The sequence below is a fragment of the Falco cherrug genome, chromosome 1 (genome assembly GCF_023634085.1).
Source record: "Falco cherrug isolate bFalChe1 chromosome 1, bFalChe1.pri, whole genome shotgun sequence".
NCBI lineage: Eukaryota > Metazoa > Chordata > Aves > Falconiformes > Falconidae > Falco > Falco cherrug.
Window position 1 is genome coordinate 68,976,264 of NC_073697.1, and position 19,443 is coordinate 68,995,706.

General features: G+C 37.1%; 1 protein-coding gene across 3 annotated transcripts in view; it reads right to left on the reverse strand.

Annotated features, from left to right (window-relative positions):
* SGMS2 (sphingomyelin synthase 2) overlaps nt 1–17,161 on the reverse strand; it is a 61,226-nt gene extending 44,065 nt beyond the window's left edge. For 2 of the 3 annotated variants that reach the window (XM_027814927.2, XM_055696160.1), the window contains exon 1: nt 5,879–6,700. The gene's annotated coding sequence lies outside the window, so the exon portion shown is untranslated. Of the gene's footprint in view, nt 1–5,878; nt 6,701–17,064 lie in introns of those variants that run through there. The other variant, XM_027814929.2, reaches the window with a different exon arrangement.
* Nucleotides 17,162–19,443: the final 2,282 nt, after the last annotated feature.

The following is a 19,443-nucleotide window of genomic DNA, read 5'->3' on the forward strand; positions in this document are numbered from 1 at the left end:
TACTCACTTTTCATTTTCTTTCTGGCTAGCATAAGAGGAGATGCTTTTTCTCCTTTAAATAAAAGGACCAGCAATCAACAAGTAGGGCTTAATGAAGTTATGCACTGAACACCAAAAGATTGCTACTTCTGGTGCATTTTTTTGGGGGGTGTATATGGGTTGTGATGCTTCTTAAATATGTAAGATCTTAATACAATCCCATACCTGCTTTTCCAAGAGTTTAAAAAGGTTTGAGGAAAAATACTGGAAAGTACACAAAATAGTCTCAGATGAAATCTCACTATTACCCTATGCAAGGCTGTAGAATAAACTCTGTCTATGAAATAATGGCTAAAGGCATTCTGACAGATACCCTTCAAGTGAATGAGTCATGAACCTCAGAGATACGAAGAAGCAAAAGAGAGAGCTGACTCATACATCAGTTCTGAATTTGAAATACTGCATGCCTCTTTCAATATTCTGTGTATCAGCAGGGTTTTAACATGTCTTCTTTTTCAGAGAATCAAAAGATAAATGAGTTTGGTGACAAGATGTGTGTTGCACTGTATTTGAAATGTATCCAGAAGTAATTTTGGGCTTATTCTTACATGTGAGCAAAATGCCTTGGTTCTACTTAAGGGAAGTCATGGCCAAGAGATTTGGCATGAAGGCCCCAGTCAAGAAAATGTTGATTAATGGATGATTTTTTAGACTGCAAAGCACTTCCTGATGAGTCTTTATACCAGTTTGTATGTATCATCACACAGATATGACTAGATGGCTTCTGATGGCATGAAGCCAAAGTAAAGGGATCCGGATAGTGTCTTGTCCTGCCAAATGTACATTTACTGTCATAAAAATATGTCTTTTCCTTTGATTCACATTTTTTAATTGATTTGGAGGAGGATGCAGAAAGGGTGAGTCATAATACAGGGAGAAGGGTTCTTCCTATAACCTGAGGAGGAAAAAGAGTCTTCTCAAGTCTTTATCTTGAAAAGAGGGGCAGATCTCAGAACAGATAAGGAGGCTTACAGTTTTCCATGAAATGTCTCAATGGAAAACACCATAGCATAATCTTGACTTTAGGTACTACAAATTTATATGCAGGCAGACCTTTGAGATGTCTTCATTGTTAAGAGTGGAGATTCTTGTTCTGCTTTTATAAATAAATCACAAGGAGTTGTAAATATAGATGTCTCCAAGGTTGCACACGCTAGGAAAAGCAATAGAAAGTAAGATAGCAATGGAAGAGTATTCTGCAAGCTGAAGCTGATGGGAATCTTGTATCTAGTATGAATATAATTGAAACTGATTAATTATGCGCTGAGCTGAATTGGCATTGTGCCAGTTCAGAGGCAGGCAGAAAAAGTATAAAACTATAAAGATCTACAGGGTGATAGGCTGTGAAGAAGGAACTACACTAGAACCAGAAATATCGTATGACTGGATCCTTAGCTTCCTTTCAGAGTATGAAGAAAGCAAAAGCATATTATGCTCTGACTGGAAAGTGGTGCTCCTATCTGACTCAGGAATAACTGAGTGACTTGTAGAAACACCGCTGATCATATAACTGCTATGAGAAACTGTTGGCACCCACAACCCTACAATAATATCCCTTGTGAATTACTGGTCAAATGTAATTAATGAAAAGAAGCAGCTTTTTAACATGTTTCATTGAACCAAAAGCAGCCTTTGTCCATCACCTCATAGAAATAACTCCAGGCAAGCATTTTTCTAGTCTGTCTGGAAAACCTGCAGTACCTGTGGTCTTTTCTAAGGCAGAAAACCCCCCAACCCACTGTAAATATCTAGTATGTGCTCTCACTCCAATCTCTTATTCCTACTCTGCTTGATATTTGTATATTCTAAACATTATTTTATAACTTTGTTAATTTTTTCACAAAAATATTGAGAAAAAGGCTAATGACAATAACAGAAATACATTGCAACAGAGAACCGTGCCATAGTAGGCAGTCATGGCTAAACTGGATATTGTGGCAACTGGGAGTTAGTTAATTGGGACCTCCTTTTTCTATGCCTTTCTGCTGTGGCCTGGAACGGATGCAGGCTGGGGATGGCACAATCCACAGTATAGTGGAGAAGTATTTTCCAGTCACCTAAGAGCAGTAAGTGGAGTCTACGTAATGATTCCTGAAGATTTCACGCTCCAGTGATTCTGTAAGCTAGTTAAACATTGTATTTAGAGGTATTTAGACTTTAAAAAATCTCTTTTTAAAACCTGCTGTTACTTAATTCAAAATGCCTTTCTTTACATCATGAGGAAATGTTATTTTGCTGCCATATGGAGACAAGAAGAAGGACAGACTAGAGACAGTCCCTAGTACACATGTTCTTGTTTGTGTGTCTGGCTCCTGTTACAGAGAGAGGGGAAAACCAGATTTTGAGAGTAGGCATGGGATAGCTCCTACAGCAAAAAATATCCAGATTATAAAATCTGGGAAGCAGCATAGAATACAAGTGTTTTATACTCCTTACGTCTCTGGTATCATTTGGGGATTAACTGCCTTTGAACCAGAGAGCTCTTGCCTAACCGATATGATCTAGCTTACGCTGAGGAGTCCAAGAACAGAACTGGAACCCACCAGCGGCCAGTGTTAATCACTTGCATTCCAGACTTTTTCTATACATCACTACAGTCCACATGCTGATGCTAACAGCTTTATGATCATGCAGACATCAACTCCTGGGATAATTTTTGCTTCCTGTATAGTTCTCTTAAACAGTCACAATACTTAAAGGTTACTTGTAGAATTACATTTTAGTCCTTTTAATGGATTTCTCACATGGTGAATTTTTTATGCCACCATCCTTTCAAAAATACCAGGCAGACTAGGGCACGAATGAGACGCATTGCAAAGACTGCTGCATGTGACTGCCCAAAGAGGCTCAAAGGAAAACTGTAGCATGGTCATTGGTTTTCACTTCAGTTACTGCGACCAAAGTGGACTGCAATTTGCTTACATTTGTTTTACTTAGCTAATTTTTCCTTGTGAGCATCAGAGTTACATCTTGCTTTCTGTCCTAAACTCTTAAGCAGTGCTGCATGCTGCCTATTAAAAAGTTGTCACATTCAGTGCCAGGGTTAGCTACAAATTGAATCAGACTCAATCTGGCAGGAATGGACATCTGAGGGTCACTTCGTGCAACCCCTTCCTTGAAGCCAGGTTAACACTGAATTGAGGCCAGGCTGTCCAGAGATTCGTCCAGCTGGGTCTTGAAAACCTTCCTCTCTGGGAAACTGTTCCAATGCTTAAATATGATAATAGTGACATATGTTTTCTTTACAACTAGCTGGAACTCTCTTTCTCAATTTCTGATTGCTGTTTCTCATTCTCATTTCCTGCTGCTCTGCAGAGAGCCTGGCTTCAGACTCTTGGTTGGTAACGTTCTCTTAAGCGCTGGAAGGCTGCTGCTAGGTCCTCACTAAGGCTTTGCTTCTGACAAATTGTTTCTCTGCTCTAACTGACCATCTACTGAATCTGTAAAGTGTTTAGGGGAGTTACTGGATTAAAAGTTTTGATATTAACATAAATTCATGTTCTGCATGTCACTAATAAAATTCTAGAAATTGTACTAAATTTCTGTATGATAAAATATTCAGAAATATTTTTGTGGGCTTAACGTTTTTAAGAGAAATTCAGAATCATATTTTACTTCAGTCCTTAGCAGCCAAGTAGGTGATGGGTCATAATTGTCAGCTCTTTCTTTATATTGATCTAGGAGGGGGGTTCCAAAAGGAAATGGAAGAAAGCCCTATATCCCTTTTTCTGTAATTCGGCATAATGTGAAAAAGGTTGAGAACAACAATGTCTGTTCTGCAAAATTTAAAATAACTACTTACATTGTCTTTAACATAGAATAGAAGCTGTAGTATGAAAACTATAGTTGTCAAGATTAGGTATAGTTACAAATATTTCATTTTCACATTGACTCTTCTGTTCTAAAAAACTGAATTCTTACTGATGGTAGAATCTGAACCAGTTATGAATACCAAACTCAAAGTCTTGAGGCGTATACACTATGACTGCTTCTCTTCTGCCTAAATTTACTGTAACTTTCCCTGTTCATTATTATTTTCATCCTCCTCCTCTGTTACTCCTTCCCTGTGCTTTGCAATTTAATGGCTGCAGTGCTTTCTGTATATTTTCGCTTTCATTCAAGGTTTGTATGACCTGCATTCTTTTCTTTATATAATTCTCAAGGTGACAAAAAGTTAAGACTGTGTTGAAGAATAATAACTTAAACACTTAAGTCAGTAAGAAAATAAAGACATGGTTACTTTTTACATACCATAAGGGTGTTTCCTTTAAGTGTCAATATAAATTTTACATGATTTTAATGTTTTCAGTCCTCCTTGAAAGATTAATATATAATGAATATTCACTTGATTTTTCTAAGCATTTATTATTAGTAATATAATGTACAGTATTTTTAATCCATATGCCTCCAGGCTTTTTTAGAAATGAAGGTATGTATGATTTTCCCACTTATCAGATAAAAATAAGATTGTACAGTGGTGGCTTCTGCAAGGTTCAGCTGCACATTAGAAACAGGATGAGGATTCCTGACTTCAGCTAACTGATCTATATACTGTGAGCCAATGTCACGCTGTTTTTTATTAGTGGGAAATCTAGTGTGTCTAGAATAAACAAATCTCAGACATTTGAAATAAGCCCAGAATGCAACCGTATTAGTAATAGGGGGAGTGGCTGTGTGTGTGCTTGCACAGACGTAAGATAGATCAGGCTTCTGGTATATAAAGTATGAGAAGGAATTTCAGAGTCAGAAAATGCTGGAAAAATCCTTTTAACATGACCATATTATAATCATTGTTCCAAGAATGCTACAGAAGGAAAAAAGGCTACATAAACCCACAGTGTTATGCTAAACTTTGTTAGCCTGCCAAAAAAAAAAAAATCCCAAGCTGTATAGAAGATAGGGAACACTACAAATCTAGTGTTTATATTAGGATTTTTAAATAGGAGACTGGAATTCTATTTCCAGCTCTGTGTTATGATGTTGGGCAAGTTCCTTCTAATTATATTTTGTGTATATTTTCACTGGGCTTTGACAGCCCAGTTACAAGGGACCTGTGACCAGCCCCTTCTATCAAAGATTTTGATGGGTTGGAACTGTATTTTGAAACCCTGAAATAAGTTTATACATACATTTGGGGGGAAAAACCCCTAGTTTTTCTCCCCATTTATCTGTCCATTTTTTTAAATACTTTTGAGATCCTTACCTAAAAGTGAAAACCTGGAAAACTGACTGTATGTCTGCACTTATATTACAGAGTATGGGTGAAAAGTTAAATTTGTCAGTATTATGTATTTATTGAATTCTCAAGGTTTTGCATGATTATATACTAAATAGGTTGGGTTTTTTAAAATACAGGTACATTGCTTGTGTTGCTTAAGTACTGCTATTATTAGCCCAGCTAAGATATGGGACATAGCATCCAAAGCCCTAATGGATGTACTCATATTAGTTGCAACCATTTTAGCTTTTAGAAAGCCCCTTCTTAGTCTACAGAAATTAACTGTGTGAGAGAAACTGCAGGCACCTCTTGATGTTTCAACAATACATCCCATAAAGTTTCTTAAAAAAACCCCAACGACTTGACATCCCTCGTACCAAATTCAAATAACATCAGTAAGAGTAATGGGGAAAACGTGAACTAAAATACTGTTTCTTTAACTATTTGAAAATTTCATAGGTTTAAATCTGAAAACTTGTATTGTACAGCAGTTGTGTGTATTTCCTAACATTATATTGACAGCAGCATTGAAAGAACAGAAATTCACCTTGCTAATGACCTCTGGCTTTGGCAAAATAATAAGTACAAGAAAAAGAGAAAAAAGAGAAGATCTGTTCTTACCGTAAACAGGAAAAGAGGCTTTATAACAGCAGTTGCTAGCACCTCTAAAATTAATTCTGGGTCAAGCTTTCCGTGATAAATGCCTTTTTTTAGAGTTAATACGGAGCAGCTCAGCCTAGAAACACATTAAAAATATTTCAAACAAGTCAGTCTGGAAAGTAAGTTTTAAAATAGTACAAGTGGAAACAAACCCATAAATTTTTACTGGGTATTCATTTTCTATTATAAATTGTCTGGCCTACAGTATTTCCATCTTTCCCTCTGCCTGAAATGTAATTAATTCAGGGCACAGGCAGTTGACTGTAAATTATAGCAGAGGTTAGGTTGGAAGGCATCTCTGGAGGTCATGCAGTCTAACCCTTTATCAAAGCAGGGCTAAATGTAAAGCTCTAGCAAGCTGCTTGGGACTGTCCAGTCCAGTTTTGAGTATCTGCAAGAATGTAGATTCCGTAGGGTTTTTGTCAAGAAATTTCAATGCTGAATCTCTTCACCAGGACATTTTTCTCCTTCTATATATTTGGCATTTCCCTCTTCTACTTCTAATCCCATTTGTAATCGTCACCATAAATTACAGTATGAAGGAAAAAATGATATTGCAACATCTTCCATAGTATTTTATGCAAACACATTTTACTAAACATTGCAGCAAGCCAGGAATGCATGTTTCCTGCGTAAGCAGTAACCCCTCAGACCACATTAACCAATGTCAAATCTCTAGTAACTGTCTGATCAAAATGTTAATCACTTTTGATGATCAATTTATTTGTGTTAGACAATATAAAAATACTGTCAGGTAGTTAAAGCCAAGAAAAGAGCTCTGATAGACAATTTTGGCTTTTAATAACCGATAAGCTTTCTTATTAAAATTAAAAATATTTGGATTCTAAGTTTTCCTCAAGTGGGCATATACCAAACACCAGGAGAAAATGTTAATGTGTGGGAAAAAAGAAATGGAAAGCACAGCTAACTGAGTGCACTTTGTGTATACTTTGCACAACACATCAAGTGCAGATAACAGTACAGGTAGGAAAAGGCAATTTAACTTTTTTAATTGTTCAGTTTTAACAGTAATTATTGCCTTATACATGGGACCAATAAGGAAGTTTTCTGGGTTTTGTCAAGTTTTCTCAGGGTTTGTCAGTTGCTGGAGACATTCTCATCTGGATGCAAGGTAAGGGTAAAAATGCTTTTATTCTGAAGAACTAGCATTTTATACCATCAACTAAATTTGGCATTACAGTTTCCTTGAATGACAAAGCCAATTAAAGAGGCTTTTGCTACCCTGCGCCTCCAAAGCCCTCCTCCCCTGGTACTCACTTCTACTTAAATGCTACAATGTAATACTTCCTTTGCTATGAGAAAAAACTCCAAAACAATAAACTATTTGTGTCGGTACTTAAATCAGCTCAGTGAAATGATCCAAGTTAAAACAAACTTTCAAACTGGATTAAACCCTTTTAAACTACATTAAACTGTCAGAAAAAAACCCCTAAGAGTGGGGTATAAGAAGGATGTTGTACTCGTGTTCTCTCTGTGAGAGTGATGAAAATGGATAAAAATAAGGCAAGGAAGAAACTTTCTTTAGTAAATTGAGACTACTTTTTATGCTATCCAAGTCAAGTTCATGGAAAGAAGATTCACATTTGCAGAGAACAAGCAACGTTACTAGTGCTGATGTTTATTTCCAGCATTTTTTTCCTAAATTATCAACTTCTTCAGTCTTTAATGCAAGAGTATGAGTGGCTGAATCAACTCCAGTTTGTCCCAGGGTGTGGAAACCCTCCTGGTGCCCATTGCTTTTGGCTAGTATATGACAAATGACATGTCGACCTCTTCTGTCCACCTGACCCACGCAAATATGATCAGCTGCTTTTGTGCTCACAGAAACACTGCCAGAAACGTACGTCCATTACAGTTTAGGATGCTATAGCTCACTTCTGAAGGTGAGCTACCATTAGAACTGCATTTTGAAGTTTGTGGAAATTGGCTAACTATTAGAGACATGCTGCTCCACAGTGCCTAAAAAGGGGAGTTCCTGAGGTGCAAATCTGTATAAATTGCTATAGAAACAGAAAGTATGGTACGTTAGAACAAATTGAGACAATAATTTGTAAATAAGCACGAGCATGGAAAGGAAATCGACTATGAAAACATTAAGATATCACAACAGAACAGACACAGCAGAATTCAACTTCAAGACAATGAAAAGACACATCAGTAGTCTGTGTAAGAATTGTCCATTTGCCTAATAATGATTAAAACATTTCCCTATATTTCTTTCATGTACCACTGCAATTAGAAAATGTAGGAAATTGTTTATCCCTGATAATCAAGAAACAGTACTCAACAAACTTATATGCATTGTATTTAACTATCCTAGTAGAAGGTGGTTTAGCACGCTGCAACAGTAGAGATATTTAATACATTTTATCATAGCTGAAGTGAGATTTAAGGAACTTCTTGAAAGACTCTAGCTGGGTAAATTGAAGACTTCCAGTCTTATCATACCTAGTATTTAGAAATATTTATAGTCCTTTTAATAGGAAAAAAAAAAAAGGTATTATTTTGGTGTGGCACATCAAAAGGCATACTTTTTGCTCTGTCCTTAGAATGGGAGTTTCCAATGGAAATTTCTGTGGTATGTGCACTGCTTTTGGTCAGTGAGTGATTTCAGAATGATGCAGAATCTAACACAGGGACAAGAGCTGCCACTGCCGGTGGTGGCCTACTGTCACTGAGCCTTTGCTACAGCTGCTGCTGTTTCTGAACCCCTAACACTGAAAAAGAAGTTAAGTAATACCTTCCAAAGACAGACACTTTAATTAGACTAAAGTATTCCAAGTGAAGAGAAGTGAGGCTGGGCTCTTAAAATTTTTCCCTCCACTGTAGATAATGGGAATAGAGACAAGTAAAATTGGCAAATGGTTCTGAAGGATATTTTTAAGTTTTAAAGGAAAAAGCACAAGTTAGACACATGACTACATACTAGTGGTAGCTGCCTAGGTTTTAAGACCCTGCACTGGGAGTGCTGAGTCATTCCAATATTATACAGAAAAATATCCCACATAAGGGCATCTGGATAACATTAGTTTTAATCCAGAATATAAAACACACTAGAGAATCTCTCAGGAGCAGAGGCAGTAGAGGCATGTGGTTTAAAACACTGCCAGCAGCCAAGGTCAAATGAAAGTGTAGGTACGTATTACTTTGTTATTTAAATTTTAACAATAATGGCCACACCTGGGGAAGGGTAAGTTTGTATTACACTCCACATAGTCACATATTTGACATTATACAAACTGCTTACCCCAAGGGTAAATCCTGTGTTGGTTCATCACTGAAACCTGAAGACAAGAACTAGTAAAACCTGTCAGACGGGAGTTTGGCAAAACATATTTTTTGATTATAAACTAAATGTAACTTCTAAATATTTATTTTCTTCAAACTTAAAGAAATGTATATTTTATGCTGGTTTTGGAACCAGGAAAATCTTGACTATGATGTTATCTCATATTGCTGGGTGGTAAACTCTGCATATACATATTCTAGGAAAAAATACTGAGATTTCACATTAGAAACCATAAATGCTGGGTCTGTGGTAATGTAATCTATCTTAAGATGTTGCTGTTTACGGCAGCTAACCACTTACACTGGTTTTTGTCCACTTTTTGAGATCAACCAACTAGATTACAGTCAGATATTAATGTCAATTAAATTTTCAGATTATATACTAGGGCATCACTACATTCTAGATTCTCTTGGATTCTGTTTATGTGAATTGGTTATGTTACAAAATTTATGTCACAAATGTAGAACTTTCAAATGGGATCCAAATAATTCTAGACAAAGCCAGCTATCATAACTCACATCAATATTAATTTTTGAAGCCTAATTATAATAGTATAAAGACTGATCTATGTACTTTGTACAACTTAGACAAAGGCATTGCTATACATTTTTTTGCCTATTTGTAACTGTAAAGCCAAATAAGTATAGCCCATCTAAATAACCACATTTTCTGATGTCCAATTTCCTTTTGTGCATAAGTACATAAAAGCATAAATGACAAAATATGTATCAAACACCTTGCTAACCCCATAATGGAAACACAGGTTCTAACTATTAGCACGCATACACAGATTTAAAATAGAAATAAATCCTGAGAAATGAATAGCCATTATTTTTCCCTGAGCTGAGCACTGGAAAGCAACTTTTTTTTTGGTTGGTATCTGACTTTGTAATTAGAAGAAAGATAAAAGATAAAAATCACTATAAGCTATTGAATTAATGGATAGCTTGTATGATTTAAAGAAAATAATCTCTATTGAATGCTGCATATGTTTGCAGTTTGTCCTCTGGAAAGAACAGTGTGGCATTTTGCAGTAGTTGGCATATACAGTAGTGGGTATGTTTTATATCTGTATTGATCCTTTGTGGTGTCTTGTAAAAGAAGCCTGTAAATTATTAATGTCTAAACCAAATTAGATTCTAGAAAAAAACCTTTACTGAACTCCATTTTAAGGGCAGCAGAGTTGTAAAGTCAGCTGGCTTAGCTATAGTGATTTCTAACAATCATTTGGTTGCTAATAATACCTCAATCACCATGTACAAACCACGCTCAGACACCGGCTATGGAAGCAGTGGTGCAAAGTACGTTTAGATAACAGGCCTCAAAAAAAAGGGGCTATCTCTTTGCCCCAGAAGTGCTAGCCTGCTTGTGTTGTTTCCGGGCAGGAAACAAAACCATGTGGATATTAAATGATCGGTCCTAGAGGCATGAGACTAACACTCACCAGCACATTGAATAGTGTCTCACCACATGTATATTCCCCAGAATGGCGGCTGCACTATAAAGCAACCCAGTGATAATGATCTGGGGTTGCAATTTTCAAGAGGAATGGAATTCAGGCCTTGCATGGGCACCCTGAAACAGTACTGGCCAAAGTCACTAGTTGTCCTGGAGTCCTCAGTTTGAGAGTGCAGAAACAAAAACAAGTTTGTAAAGTGATCATTTGAGTAATTAGATGAATATGTAAACACATTGTTTATAGAAAACATATACGTACCAAACCTGGTAATATTCATTGAATACACTGATAATTATTATCACTTCCCCTATAACATGTTGGATACTTGAGTACCGGGGAGGGAAAAGGTGCTGACAGCTCAAGACTAGGAATAAGCATCTGTCATGGTCTCACACTTTTAACTAAGAGATTACTACACAGATACTCATAAAGAACTAGTATAGTTGTTAATTTATTTTCCTTGCCATGAGCACTTCCAAGGCTGTTGTGCAAGGCATTCAGCAGCCAATAGGTACAGCTACGCTGTCTTCTTAAGCTGGGGTCATCCTGAGCAGCCTATAAAGTAGCTAAGCAGTGCAACTGTTGTAGCACAAGAACTCTGTGCCAGCAAGTTTTCCAAATGTTTACTTACCTTTACAGGCAGATTTTACAGCTGGCACTGAACTGCTTACTGCCATGGCTACGCTGCTTCCAGTAGCTGAGCTAGCTCATTTGAATCTAGCTTGAGCGTCTCTTCAAAACTCTGCAGACATAACTGTACAGCTCTACAATGTATATTATTTCAGTTTTCAATATTCAAATTTTTCTATTAATTTTCTATAGCACATAAGACATTGGAGGCATAGGTTAAGTATATTACTGAGAAAAAAATCTTACATATAAAGCACAATTACTCCATGATGACTCTAAAGGGATTATGTGCTAAAGCAGCTAAAACCAGCTGAATTTAAAGGTGTTTCTCAAGATGCCTTAACACCATTGACTTCTCAGAAACACTCAAGGCATTCCAGGATTTTAATTTGTGCAATGGAGAGTCGTTTGGAGTCTGCAAGTAAAACCTGCATTGTTCCTTTTTTTTTTTTTTTTTTTTTTAATTTCTTGTTATGTATTGCTCCAGATCTAGCATAGCATTTCCTCCTGCTTTAACATATTACAAATCATGTTACTATAATTAAAGCTGTATTGTTGAATTGGTAAACAGATTAGATGCTAGAAAATGGGAGTTCAGCTTAGACTGTTTGATTTCAGTTTATTACTCTACCAAATCCAGATGTATTTGTTCACCCTCCATTTTAGTGAAGCATGTCTGGAAAGATCTGTAAAGTGGGAGGAGACCAATACAATTTATGTTAATAATGACAATACAAAGCCCACTGTTTTTCATTTGTCTGTTTCAGAAGTTTTTCAAAATGCTCATGTAACTTGCCTTTAGATAGATCACATTTATAAAGATAAAAATAGATTAACCTTATTCAAATAGTTATGGTTTCTCATTTGACTTAAATGTCCTATTGTAACCTTCCCTTGGATTGTCTGATTCCACATATTCTTCACTATAAACCCCTAAATATTTACATATTAAATACTTATTATTTATTAATAAATACCTATCTATAGACACACACATTGATGCAGATAACTCTTGAAAAATTAAAGCTGTGCTCCAAAATGTTTAACTTAAATGAAAAAGATGCAGCCAAGTTGCAGACTGTGAAATTCATCTTGTGTGGTTTGGCTTTCTAAAATTTTGGTAAGTCATGTATGCTTTCTTCAGCCAATCTAAAAAGACAAAAATTAACACACTCCATTCAAAAGCAGCTTGGATAAATAATTTCTTTTCTCTTTCTTATAACTATAGAAGAAGAGCAAGCAAGTAGCTTAGTTCTGATACATACCCAGCTAAAGTTAAATGAGATGAATCTTACTCTATCAGACAGTTCTAGGTTCTTCAAAGAACATGTTAAAGGCAGTTTATTTTCTTGTGTCCTGAAAGAGGCAATGAGGTACAGCTTCAAATTAAAATAATCTTGCCCTGAAATTAGTGAACTGTAACAAACAATCTCTCATTTCAAATATAGTCTTATTTTTTTCCTCACAGTCTGTAGCACCCACTCAGTTTTTGGAATTGAGAGGAGACTCATGATCTGGATTGCTGTCAGTGGTTTTTCAAAGAACCAACACAAAGCATTTTTCTTGACTGTTCTTGAAGTGGTACAGCCTGCACACACACACCACAATGTTTGGCTGCTCAGATGATGGAGTCAAGAAGCTTTTAGGCAGGATCAGTATTTGGGGGAGTATTACATCTCAAAAAACTACCTTCTTCAGTATCTAACAAAGAACATTGAAAGACAGAAGGACAATATTATTCCTGAAGCCTTTCTTTCCGCTTCATGGAAGGTTGTCTTCATTTAATCCTCATGGCTACAGTCATAAAGCTTCAAATATTCCTCAATAATTTTAGGCAGTGAACTGATATGCAGTATTAGTAGTATGCCATAATTCCATTAAACCAGTGTTAAGCCTGATACATACATGGTATAGGGAAAGCAATGGAAAATTCTACTCTGTTCATTGGAAACAGAGCTGAGGTGAGAACTCCTTATGGGTATGATAAATCCTAAGGCATATTCACAAGTACCCGCACTTATGCTCTTGAGTAATCTCAGTAAATTACTTCAGTAATTGGAGTTGGCTTAGCGGTTTTAACTGGTTTAGTACTACTCCTGTCTTGTCTAAAATTACAGAAGAGACAGATTGTGTGCTCTTTGCTAGTTACAACTTTCCATTGCAGAAACAGTAAATTTCAGGTTAGCTTGCCTATAAATACCTCCTTTTCAAAAAAGGCTGTAGCAAGTTCACACAAATTACACTTTACAACTTCAGTTATCTTGCAGCATACAGAATGCCTGGAGCACATATCTATCAATGCTGCTACACACCTATGCACATAGCACTAGCAATTTAATATTTTTAGATGCATAGTACAAATTTTAGATGCACAGACAATTGAGTAATTGTCAGAACTGTTTAAAATGAGGCAACATAGCTTCTATTAGTATTAGGAAGAACTTGTTATATAGTACTGTAGAATTATTTGCACTAAGAATCCCATCCAATGCCTAGTACCCATCTGATGGAAACACTTAAAATTTACTGTTAATGCATTTCTGTAGACACAAGGGTTCAAACAGGCATCACAGACTCAGTGTGGTTTCTCCTGTAATTAAAAATATTTTCATTTAGAGGCAAAATATTTTTGTTCTTGTTCCAAGAACACACCACTGCAGTCCAAACACCACGTGTTTATGCCAAATGTTTTATTTTAGCTTTTCTCAAATCTTTGGCAGCCAAATTACACATGACTTCCGTGGATTCTACTCAAGCTTTCCCATACAAACTGAAAGGCTTTCTTATAAATGCAGCAAAGAAGAGAAGCTGCATTACACAGTAAATACTAAGTCCACTCCTACTGGAAAAGTTTACCATTTGTTCCTGAGAAATAAGCATCCTGAACCTTCAGCCAGCACCTTGTTGAGAGAATTCAGATCCATCAAGGTATTGCCATAAACTTCAGTAGACCAAACTATGAAAAGAGATCAGAGATTTAACTCATACTAAATCTGCTGATAATGCTCTAAAAGGAAATCACAATGTAGGATGCCTATGTAAAGCAAGAGTGCAATTTTGCTTAGGTTGGGAACATCACAGAGAACTGCAGATGCAATACACTTTGCAAAAAAACAGATTAAAACACAAAGTAGGCAGTGCAACCTGACATACTAAAAAAATACATATATCTTATATTCAGATACAATTCCATCAGCTGCAATAATAGAATCTGGTTTTGGAAGACGTGAAGAACTATAGTCCAGATGATAGAGAATTTACATAGGGAAAGGAAGTCTTCCTAATTCTGACTATTGCTCTGTTACATCATTTGAATAATTTAGATAATCTGTAACAACTGCTGCCTTCAATGCACTCCCAAATGAGCACAAATAATACTACTAATCTGTCTTTTTGTGGCTTGTTTTGTTTATTTAATGGAACGCAAGGTCAAAATTATTTTTAAAAGTTTCTTGCTAGAATCATAGGAAGAACATCCAGTGGGAAGAAAATTTTCTCCTTAATTGGAGAAAATAGGTGTATCAGATCAAAAACTTCCTCCCCACACCCCCCACCAGATTAAAAGCAGATCTTGATTTTATCATGCAAGTACAAGTCAAAGATGCATTGTTAGCATGAATTTGCTTTCAGTTAATGTTTTTGTAATACAAGTAACTTGAAAATACAACTCCCCTTAATATTATGTTTTTCTATATAGCAGTCAAATGGATTTAAAAACTGGGTGAGGGAGTGGTAGATGGCTAAATAAATACACAGAAACCCCGGTGTTTTGTCATATAACAAACTGTAATAGCACTTCAAAGTTTTGGACAGATTTCCTTATATTATCGGTTTAGGGTGTAGCTGTGTGGAAAATTGTAAATGTTGTCTTTTGGTATTTACTTTACAACCCTTTGTAATCTTCAGCTATATTTATAGCTTAAAGAGGGAAGAAATCAAAATTATAGAGACCCGTTTGAGCATCCTTTGTAATCAAAGGCTTCTCTGATTTCTCCTTAAAATAAAAGTGCAGCCTGCGTGTTCGGCCGCCTGAGGAAACCACCCAAAGAGTTTACAAGCTGTGACCTTACCGTGAAATACCACTGTGGAAAAGTGTAAATTGCAGGAACACCCAGAGGGGAGTCATGGACACACTAGCTGGTTTTTGTGGGGAGACAGGGGCCACTTTCTTTTGAATTGGAGGCTTCAACTGGACTTAGCAGGGGCAGGGTGAGGTTTTCTTGCCTGGGGACAACACAGGTGTGACGAGCTAATTCTGAGGCGCTGGGATTGCCGTTCACTCCAGCTCGTGGCCCACCAGAGCTGCCTGGAGAGGCAAGCGGGGAATCCCTGGAGCCCCTGGGGTGGGAGTGCAGGAGGCTCCAGCCTGAGGCAGGTACCGACTGGCCCTGGGATCACCCAGGCTGGGGAGAAAAGACCGTCCGAGGGGAGGTTGCTCCAGTGAGGGCATGGCTGTCATCAGGGAATGGATCCACTTGTGGCAGTGATGGAGGCAGTGTGATGGTGGCAGGTGGGTTGTAACCAGAGACGAGCATCCAGCCAAACAAGGACACCAAAATGCAGAACCCAAGACCAGGGTGAAAAATTGGCTGTGAGTTTATTTAGACTTCTGAAAACCATTTCTGTTGTAAGTAAGGTGGTCCAAGAACTGCTTTTAGGTTTTGACTTTCCCCTGTGGTTTACAAGAAGCTCAAGGCAAGGTTTATGAAGAGTATTGCCAAAAAGAGCAGTTAGTCCAATAAAAAGCAAAACCAGCTAAGCTTTAGGTCAAACAAAACCTTCAGGCTTGTGCAGCTGTAGAAAGCTATCACAGGTACATAAATTACAGAAACGCCTTTCTATTCTGCCAGACACACTCCGGCTAAGACTTGAAAGCTGTTGCTAGACAGGGAATACCCCTGGGGAGCAAAGTGGTTTTTTGGGAGGTATACAGGAGCCTTACCAAAAGAGGTTCTGGCTCTGGACTATCAGTATAGTGAAAACAGGCTCTCATTTGCTGTCACTGAAACAGAAGGAGAACTGCTCAGAGAGGACACAAATCTATTTCCTGCAGCAGCATTTGGAAATGACCCAGACCTGTAGTTGTAAAAGCATCTGGGTATGCTGTAAAGAAACAGAATAGTAATGTTTTCCAAAATTTCAGGTAAAAGAGTTTGCCTTACTGCCAGCTAACCTCAGTCCAGGTGATCAGATCACAGCAGCATTTAATTTACATTTTGTTCCTTTATCTTTGGACTGAAATCTTGTTGCCTTTTGCTTCCTTCATTGCTTAAAACTTCTCATCTGCTTTTTTCTAAATAGAACACAGGATCAGAAAAGATTTCATGAACTATGGAGTCTAGTTCCTTCCTGCAGCAGCTAAACAAGTCACATAATCCCATTTGTAAATTTATCAAGCTTTCATCTCAAAACAGGTTTGGAGTTTTTGCCTTCATGCTCCCATTGGGAAGCTGTTGCAGTACTTTATGTTCCTGACAGTTTGGAACTTTTATAATCTCCATGATAAATTTTCATGGCAATTTTCTCAGCTGATCTTATGCTGATACTGAGTTCTACAGTAGGGATCTTTCTTTCCAGTGTTTCTCGTATCCTCCTTTATCCCAGTACATGTGGGGAACAATAATAAACCTTTTCTCAGATTTTCTTTAAATAAGGAAATAAGGTAATAAGCTAAATCCTTTCAATCTCTTCTACCAAGACTGTCACCCATTTTACATTGTTTTAGAAAAGGTTATAAGAAATTCTTACATAATAGGTGGTACACTTGCCTGTCCATAGGAAGAATGTGGGGAGGGTTTCATAGCTTCATCTCCCTGGTAGTACATTCTGCTGCAGCAGATGAATATGCTAGGTTTTTTTACCTAAGTGTCTTTTCTAAACTGTGAACTATTGGCTGGTAATAGAAAATTCCTGTTATTCATTCCAAAGGGTGCAGCCTTGCACTTTGTACATTTTAACCTCATCCCCTTTCAGTAACTGAAGTTCAATGACCTTTATGATATCCCAGGCCTTTTCTAGTTTGACACTGCCTCCAGACTTTGTCATCAGAAAATGTCATAAGCACACACTTAACGCTGTACCAAAATTAGCTATGATACTATCCACTATTTTTAGTGTCCAAACTAATCCTAGAGAATTCTGCTGGTAACTTTCCTCCAAACATACACTTCCCCTTTCAATGCAACAGGTTGAACCTTTGTATTTTTGCCCTCGTAGTGGAGATAGCACAATCCATCCAACACCAAGGAATTTGTGTTTTTCTCTGTAATTCTGATCTGATTCCAGTTAATTTCCTACCTCTAAATTCTTATTTTCTCTCATGGTGAAGCCTTTTTCCAATTGTGGGCTAATTTTTGATGGGCTGTTGTATGAATGGCTTAATGAGGTACATAAAAAATAGGCTTATTTGGCTTATTTTAACTAGAAAAAGGAGTTGGTTTTATCTCAAAAAAAAGACAACTAGGTAGATCTTACATAGTCTGCTTCACATAAAATAATTTTTTACTCTTCAGTGTTTCAAATTTCCATTTAGCTTGATATGTTAATTGTTCTTTCCTATGCTGTGTGTTTTAAAATCTTGCATATTATTGAAGTCAGTTTAATAGGGTGTAGTTTACTTGGTTACTTCCTCTTCTCTCCCCATACTCCATTTTCTAATCTTTAGTAATATGATTCAATACTTGCCTCGTTCACTTAATTAACTAACCCTCTGCTTTTCAGTTCACCATTTAAGCAAAGTAACAAATTTTGAAAAATTTTGTCATGCCAAAAATAAGCATGGTCAGGCATACTGAGCTATTAGGAGCAGAACTGGGGTGCCTAAAGCAACAACTATACATGACTCATTTGGCTGTCTGCCTAATGGTCAGCAAATCCACAGGGGTTGTATCTAAACTAGGAAATAAAAGGAGGAGCCTCATTGTAACTATCTCATTTAATTGCTGAAATGCCTGTTTTCCCTTGTCTTTGTTACTAGAAGTCACTGTGATTTTTCGTAACAATTACTAATCAGTTTAGTTTGAATTATTCTTCTCTATCATATGCTATGTTCCTAAAAAGTGATACTTTTTTTCAGTTGTTTATATTACCTTGACCAGCTCAGATATACTTCCTAATTAACACATGATCTTTTTTCCTGAAGATCCTCCTGATCTTCACCAAAACAGGAGAAGATGCATCAACAGCTCAGTATTCTGACTGACCAGCATTCTGGAGAATGTTGTCAGAACTTGCAAAGGGCACAAGCGAAAACAAAGGTCAGGCTATTCCCATCAGGAATGGTACAAATCCTGCTGCATAATAGATACTTAAAATTGAATTTTTGCTTGTTGGCAGAGCACTGCAGAGCTGAAATCTCTAAGGCATCTGAAACTATCATCCTCATATCCTTTATTTCAATGTGAAAAATAAGATGTGTCATTTAGATCCTTACAACATCCATGTCAAACTTGCTTAAAAAATACCATTCGAGGGTGAAATAATAATTTCATTGTTTGCCCTATGCTGTAGAAAGGTATCATGAAGGAGAACTGCAAAAATTTCAAGAAGGAATCTGAACTCCTGCTCCTTGCACAGGCAACTGGATTTTTCTTTGCAGTATCCACTGTAAGTGAATACATTTAGCATTCCCAGTAATGACTCCAGAGAGATCTGATTCTTTCTTAGTAAAGAAAGCACTTCAAGGTAGAATTCCTGTAAACCATGGTTTTCTAAAGTTTGACCATTAATCCGGAAATATGGAAGGCCTTAATACTTCCCACTAGGTTCTGACTTTCTCATATTTGTCTGTCTTACCCTCTTAACACTTATAGTACAAGGACTTGGCTACAGATACTTTGAAGCTGTTTCTCCTGAAGCCAGAGCATCTCCTGGTCTAATGCCTTCCTTTTTTAACAGGGGTATTCAAGGAGATGCAGTAGCTTATTCTGTGTCTTTGATAACAATGTCTCCTGGTTGTTGGTTTTTTTTTGGTTGATGTCCTCCTGAAATGTAAATAGGTGGTCAACGTGTACTGTGCCTGCTATTTCAGGGACATGCTTATTAAGGTGGAGGACAGCCTCTGCTTTCCCAGGCAGCAGATAGATTGATCAAAAGGGCCAGAAGCCTGTGGGTTGCCTTATTGCCAAA